The 6,488-nt window shown below is 44.6% G+C and overlaps 1 pseudogene across 1 annotated transcript; it reads left to right on the top strand.

Moving 5' to 3' along the window:
• Positions 1–3,555: 3,555 nt before the first annotated feature.
• LOC308243725 (ferritin light chain-like) lies at positions 3,556–4,083 on the top strand (annotated as a pseudogene). The gene has a single exon. The product of its transcript is annotated as a ferritin light chain-like (transcript).
• Positions 4,084–6,488: the final 2,405 nt, after the last annotated feature.

The following is a 6,488-nucleotide window of genomic DNA, read 5'->3' as shown; positions in this document are numbered from 1 at the left end:
TCCTTTGTCCTAGAGCCACACAACTCAGTCTGTCCCAGAGTCTGCCCAGATCCTGATCTCAACAGTGCAGAGCTGCCGAAAATTTGGAGGGTGGGGCTAGTGGATCTCCCATGAGAGGGAGATGCCCATCAAGTTTGGGAAACAATGGGGAGTTGCCCCCACCCCTGAGCCATACAACTCAGTCTGTCCCAGATCCTTCCTAGACCTTGGCAGTGAATAACCACAGGAATTGGGAGGGTGGGGTTGCTGGTAGCCCAGAGTATGGAGCTAACATATCTCCAGTGAGGGACAGGCACCTGTCAGGTTCACAGGAAAGTGGTGGAATGGCCCCCACCCACAGCTACACAACTCAGTCACTGACATCTCATGAGTCTGTCAAGATCTCTACACCCCAACCCAGGCAGCTGACTCCTCAGCAGGGAGAAAGCTCTATAGGGTGGGGTGACAGGGAAATCATCAGGCGGTGCTTTTGGATTCCCCCAGGCTGATGCTGCACAGAGGGGAGTGCTCCACCTGGGAAAGATGGTGTCTGTGGTGTGGAAGAATGACGCAGCACAGGAATCCTGGCAGCGCTCCCTTCAGTTCTCTCCTCAGCATCACAAACCTCAGTCTCCCCTTCTGTGACCCTAGTTTGCTCCACCCTTTCTCTTTCTCCCAGGGTGAGTGACTGTGAATGAAATTTTGTGTGTTGACCCTTTAAGAAGGTGACTGTTTCTCTAACAGACTCTTGTCTGTCTGTCCCTGGCAGAAAAAAATCCCTGCTTATCTTCACAGCCAGATATTAGTTGGGCTCCTCTTCCTGGCTCTGGCAGTCTAGGCTGGGGAGCCTGGTTTGGGGTTGAGACCCCACTCTTCTCAGAGGGACTGTTTGGAGCTAAGATATCCCTCCGGAATCTCAGCTGCCGCCCATGGGAGTGGGCCAACCCTTTTCACATCTCTACCCTTCCTGCCAGTCTCAATGTGGCTTCTTCGTAAACCCTTAGTTATAGGATTTCTCTTCAGCTAGTCTTCAGATGGTTATTCAGGGTGATTGTTCTACACTTTAATTTGGTCCTGGGAAGAGGTATGTGTAACATCCACCTACTTCCCCGCCATCTTGGATCTCTCTGTCATACATTTTCAATGAGGGCCATATTACCTCCAAGTGAAAATTAGTTCTGCAAGATCAAAAAATTATTATCTATTACAATGGTTTGTGGCCTCAAAAGTTCAACCCTGCTGACAAAATCTTATTCTTTAAATATTTAATTTATCTCATTGGAGAAAATTTAAGTTTAATTTTATTTTTCTACTTAGGAAAACAGTTTGAGAACACTGCACTATATCATGTTCTGTTGTTTCTATCTACTTGGTTAATAATGAATTAACATACATACTACTTGCACACCACATACATATTATCTATTATGCAGAATACCTGCACAGAAAATGGCTCTCTTCTCAATTTTATAATTCCCAAGTTTTACTTAGAGTTGTAAATAATTACAGTATAAATACAACTCTTTATGTCAAAGGTCTTGAGAATTCTAATGATAGGAGAAGTAGTAAGGCCAAAGAGTATTATCAAAATGTGTTTATGAATGTCTATTGTATTGCTACTAAAGCATCATAGCAGGAGGTAGGTTCACCAACTCAGAAGTTTCCCAGGAGCTCTCTGATACTGGCCCCCATACACAGACAACAATCATAGAGCAAAGAAAGAAGCATAGCATGCCAGTGGTGGTTTAATAAAGCAATGGACCATACATGGGAGGCTTGTCTTAGGCACCATAGGTCTCCACACTCACCTGCTAGATCTTAAAAGTTTACATAGAGGCCTTAACGAGGTTCAGCCACGTATAATGTCCAGATGGTCTCAGGAACACATTACTACCTCAAGGCTGTGTCTTTGAGGCAACTTGTAGTTTAAGGAAGGCAGGTGGATCGCGCATTCCAAGAACAAAGAAAGGGTAAGGAGCCTCCAATTACCTGGGACCAGCTCATGGGTCAACTGGGGGCCATGTCCTCTCAATAACTTCCTCCAACTTAAGTAAATACTAGAGCAAGCTTTCAGTGATCTGACAAAGTTATATGTCAAAATATCTCAAAGTTTTAAACATCTGGAGACAAGAATCAAGTCATTCAACTTTTAATCTTTTACAGCACTGGGCCTCCTATAACCTAGGCAGTCAATAAATGTGTGGGAAATAAAAATTTAAAAAAAAAGAATTTCCATTACCATATAGAGGTTATCATTTGCATAATCAAATACACACAATAATAATATAATTCTATGCAAATTTTAATTAAGCATTGATTCAAAAGATGTTTTTCTATTTTTAGAATATTTTAAACAGTTTTTATTCTATAACAGAGGAAAGTACAGCACAAAATAAGCATCAATTTTAACCTAATGTCTTCTCTAGAAAACCGCTCATTTGATTTACCAAGATGCTACTACCACTGTCCTCTGAAGGAACACATGAAGAGGCATTTGGGTTACTGACAAGTGTTCAAATGCCTGAGCTCAGACTTGGGCTGAAGGCAGTGATAAAGCCCACCCACAGCAGCCTGAGAGGACAGCAAGAAAACCTAGAAACAAACGGAAGTGATAATCACAAACATAGTGTCACAAAGTGTATGTGCCCAAGGCAAGACTAGAGGGTTTTAAACAATTTCCTCAAAGAAGTTGTTGCTTTGAAAAGTTTGACAATCCAACAAACAAGAATTCTATTGTGAGCAGCATTCCAGAAAAAGAAAACAAAAACCTGAGGTTTCTAGCTACTGTACAAATCATTGAAAATGTTCCTGAGGGCCAATGACACAGAGAGAGGAGTCATTGTAAGCTGTGCTGGGCATTGCTACCCATATGTGGGACAGTGAGCTCCACAGAGGTAGAGAGGTGACCTAGAAGAGGAGCATGCAAGAGGAGCTGCCACTCTTGAAGGTGACTGCCATGGGAGTTGCAATAGTGTCTATGGGGAAGAAACGTCATTGCATGGAGGACTCTGCTACTTTCCCAGGGGTCCTCAAACTATGGCCCGCCGAGGACATTTATCAGGCCCACCAGGTGCCGCTGCCTGTCCTGCTTAGCAGCCGACTCATCCCGGGCCTGCAGTGCACATAGGAATTTGTTCATAGTTTTTTTTTTAAACTATAGTTCGGCCCTCCAACGGTCTGAGGGACAGTGAACTGGCCCCTGTTTATAAAGTTTGAGGACCCCTGCTAGCCTTTCCATGCACCTAGAGTACCTACCCCGACTAAGTTCCTTTTGTTTTTCTCACTGAGGAGAAATTTAGGTCCACCAGAAAAAAACTAGTTCAGTTTGCATTGCAGAACTTAAGTCCATATTGAGACTCAGAAGGGTAGAGTGGACAATGCCCTCCGTGGTCCCAGATCTGTCTCTTCTTCAACAGTGTTTGGACGGAACAGACCCAGGGACGCCCCTTCTTCCAGCCTCCGACCACTCTCCTGCGTCTTAACCAGTCACCACCTTCAGAAACACCTCCGGGACCAGCCAACACACCATTTTTGGTGGGTTTTTTTCCTACCTTAACTCCTTTTTGCTGAACAACCATGAGCTCCCAAATTTGTCAGAATTATTCCACAGAGGTGGAGGCTGCTGTCAACCGCCTGGCCAACCTGCATCTGTGGGCCTCCCACACCTGCCTCTCTCTGGGCTACTATTTTGATGACAATAATGTGGCTCTCGAGGGTGTGGGCCACTTCTTCCAAGAGTTGGCGGAGAAGAAGCACAAGGACACTGAGCATCTCTTAAAGTTGTAAAACAAGCGTGGCAGCTGCATTCTCTTCCAAGGATGTGCTGAAACCTTCCCAAGATGAGTGGACAAAACTCAGGATGCCGGGGAAGCCGCCCTGGCCTTGGAGAGGAACCTGAACCAGGCCCTTTTGGAGCTGCATGCCCTGGGTTCTACCCGCACAGACCTTCATCTTTGTGACTTTCTGGAGAACCACTTCCTGGATGAGGAGGTAAAACTGATCAAGAAGATGGGTGACCACCTGACTAACATCCGCAGGCCGGCCGGCCCCCAGGCTGTGCTGGGCGAGTGTCTCTTCGAAAGGCTCACCCTCAAGCACGACTAGGAGCCTTTGGAGCCCAGAGGCCTTTCAGAGGCGCCTCCGCATCCCCCTGGTGTCTCTGGCTTTTACCTGAGCCTCTTCCCGAAACTACCAGTCATTCTTTTCACCGCCCTGGAGCCCTCTCCCATGCATTGGACCAAATGAAACAATAAAGATTTTTGCAGCAAAAAAAAAAAAAGAAGAAGAAGAAGGGTAAGGTATCTAGGTTACTGGCCTAGAGGGAGTCTGCCTTCAAAGAACCTGTATGAGGCAGTAATAATAATAATGATGATATAGCAACAACAACAATAGCAAATATTTATTGAACATTTGCTACATGTCAGTCACCATGTTAGGTGTTTCATATTCATTCTGTCATGTGAAGCTTTCAAAAATCTTACAAGAATTTTTTTCTTATACTAGTATACAAAGAAAGCTAGAGAGTTTGGGTGAGTAGAACGGAATGTGGACAGAAAAAAAAGGCCACATGCTGACCTGACAAGCTCATGGGAGGCCTGCATGACAGTTTTGCAAACTCAGAGACCTAAAGTAACCACAAAGGATGGTCTGAAATTAAACTTTAACTAAAGCAGTTTATAGTGGGTAGTTATGTTCTAGACCAGTATCTTCCCTGATAAAGGCAATCTTTACCTTTACTGAGCCTATTGTCTTTTTTCATCTAAGATAACATCCTTGTGAAATGGCAGGGTAACTTGTAACTTCCCATTTTCCGGACCCCTCAGGACACAACCAAATGTGCCTGGGCACCAGGACAGAGACCATAAATTCCTTCATTGTTATTGTTATCATGTTGATTGGTTACTAACCGCACCCACCTAAGTAAAAGAAGCATGTATCTATCATTTTACTTTTTATCCCAGAGGTTCCCCCCCTTTGCTTTCTCCCGCCTACCTAGTCTATCACCAGTGGATTTCATGTAACCCACTTCCGTCTCCTTCTTTGATTATAATGTGTAAAACAAGGTGAAGAACTGCCACTCTCCGGAGCATTGTCCCAACCCGCTGAGATTCTGCTTCCCGGCAATTGCCAACAGTTTGGCTCAAATAAACTGACCAAACTTCTTTATAGGTTTGAATGTTTTTACGTTAACAGGAAAATGACAGAATTTACTCTGATTTTCTTACGTTATAAGCTAGTATTTGAACTTATAAGCAACCCTCCTTTTCTTACATCTGTTGGTGTCCTGCGGGATCTTCACTTCCTTGGTGAGAGGTGGGCACTTAACTCAAACCTAGCAAAGCAGAAAGCACATTTTATGAGCTCATATCACCAAAACCACATGCAGGTTCAGGCACTGGATCTCTCTCTTGCCTTTCCTCCTCTTTGAGCACTAATGACTTTCCTCCGCATCGTGTGCAGGTGTCCTCCACTCGGTGGGAAAATAGCCATTGACGATTGCAAGTTTTCCTCTTTCCAGGTTCATGACTTCAGAGGCAAAAACGACTTCTCCTTCCAACTTCAGAGTAAAGAAGCACAGGGGAAGACCAAGGTAGATCCCATGTGGCCCCCTGACCTATCATGGTGGCTTGAATGTCCAGACCTGAATTAACTGCTCATCTCTATAGCCAAAAAGCCAGGTCTCTGCAATAGCAGCCCCACCAGAAACACCATTAAAGGCTGAAAGGAACGGTTATTTTAAGATGGGGGTGGGAAGCATTGTTAGTGGATTAAGGAATACAGAGCAGACAAAATAGCAGGTGTCCACTTCACCAATGACATGTATGCAAATAATTGAGCTTGTTAAAATGTGGATTGTGGTTCAGAAGGCCTGGGGCAGGTCCTATACATCTAAACATTTGCTTTCCAATGCCACAGCCCCTGCGCTAAGTAGCAAGGCACTAACCTTTCCATGCATTGCCCACAACTATCTAATGTGGTCGATGCTCTAAAGCCCCGGGCTCACCAACAGGGACAGACGCAATCTCACATGCTTGTCTGAGTGCGGTGCCCTCTCAGGGCCGGCTGTGTCCCGTCACAACACTGAAATAGCAGAGGTGTTGCACGTCAGGATCGAGACATAATGGCAGAACTTTGTGATAAAAACACTTTACAATTTCATAGCACCTTCCATTCCAAAGTGTTTCAGAAGCTATATACATTCAGCACCACAGAAAGATGATAGAGGCAGGTTTGGGAGGGGGAGGGAGAAGGAGGTGATGAGGGATGGAGTGGGGGTGGAGGCATATAAGCCAAGGATAGTGGGGCATTTCTCTGTTAACGACAACACAACACTAAAAGTATTTTTAAAAAGAAAAGAAAGGAAAGAGAACTAAAATCTTTAAGGTTCGTGCTTAAACAAAGATACTGCATAGTTGGATGTTCAGAACTGTTTTTTCAGTAAGTTGCCACTGGTTATAGGTACTCTGAGCACAGAGAAAAAGGAAAGAGAATCCGAAATGAGCTAAACA

Source organism: Plecotus auritus (assembly GCF_963455305.1).
Source record: "Plecotus auritus genome assembly, chromosome: 1".
In the NCBI taxonomy this organism is placed as follows: Eukaryota; Metazoa; Chordata; class Mammalia; order Chiroptera; family Vespertilionidae; genus Plecotus; species Plecotus auritus.
This window is presented reverse-complemented; position numbering and strand designations above follow the sequence as displayed.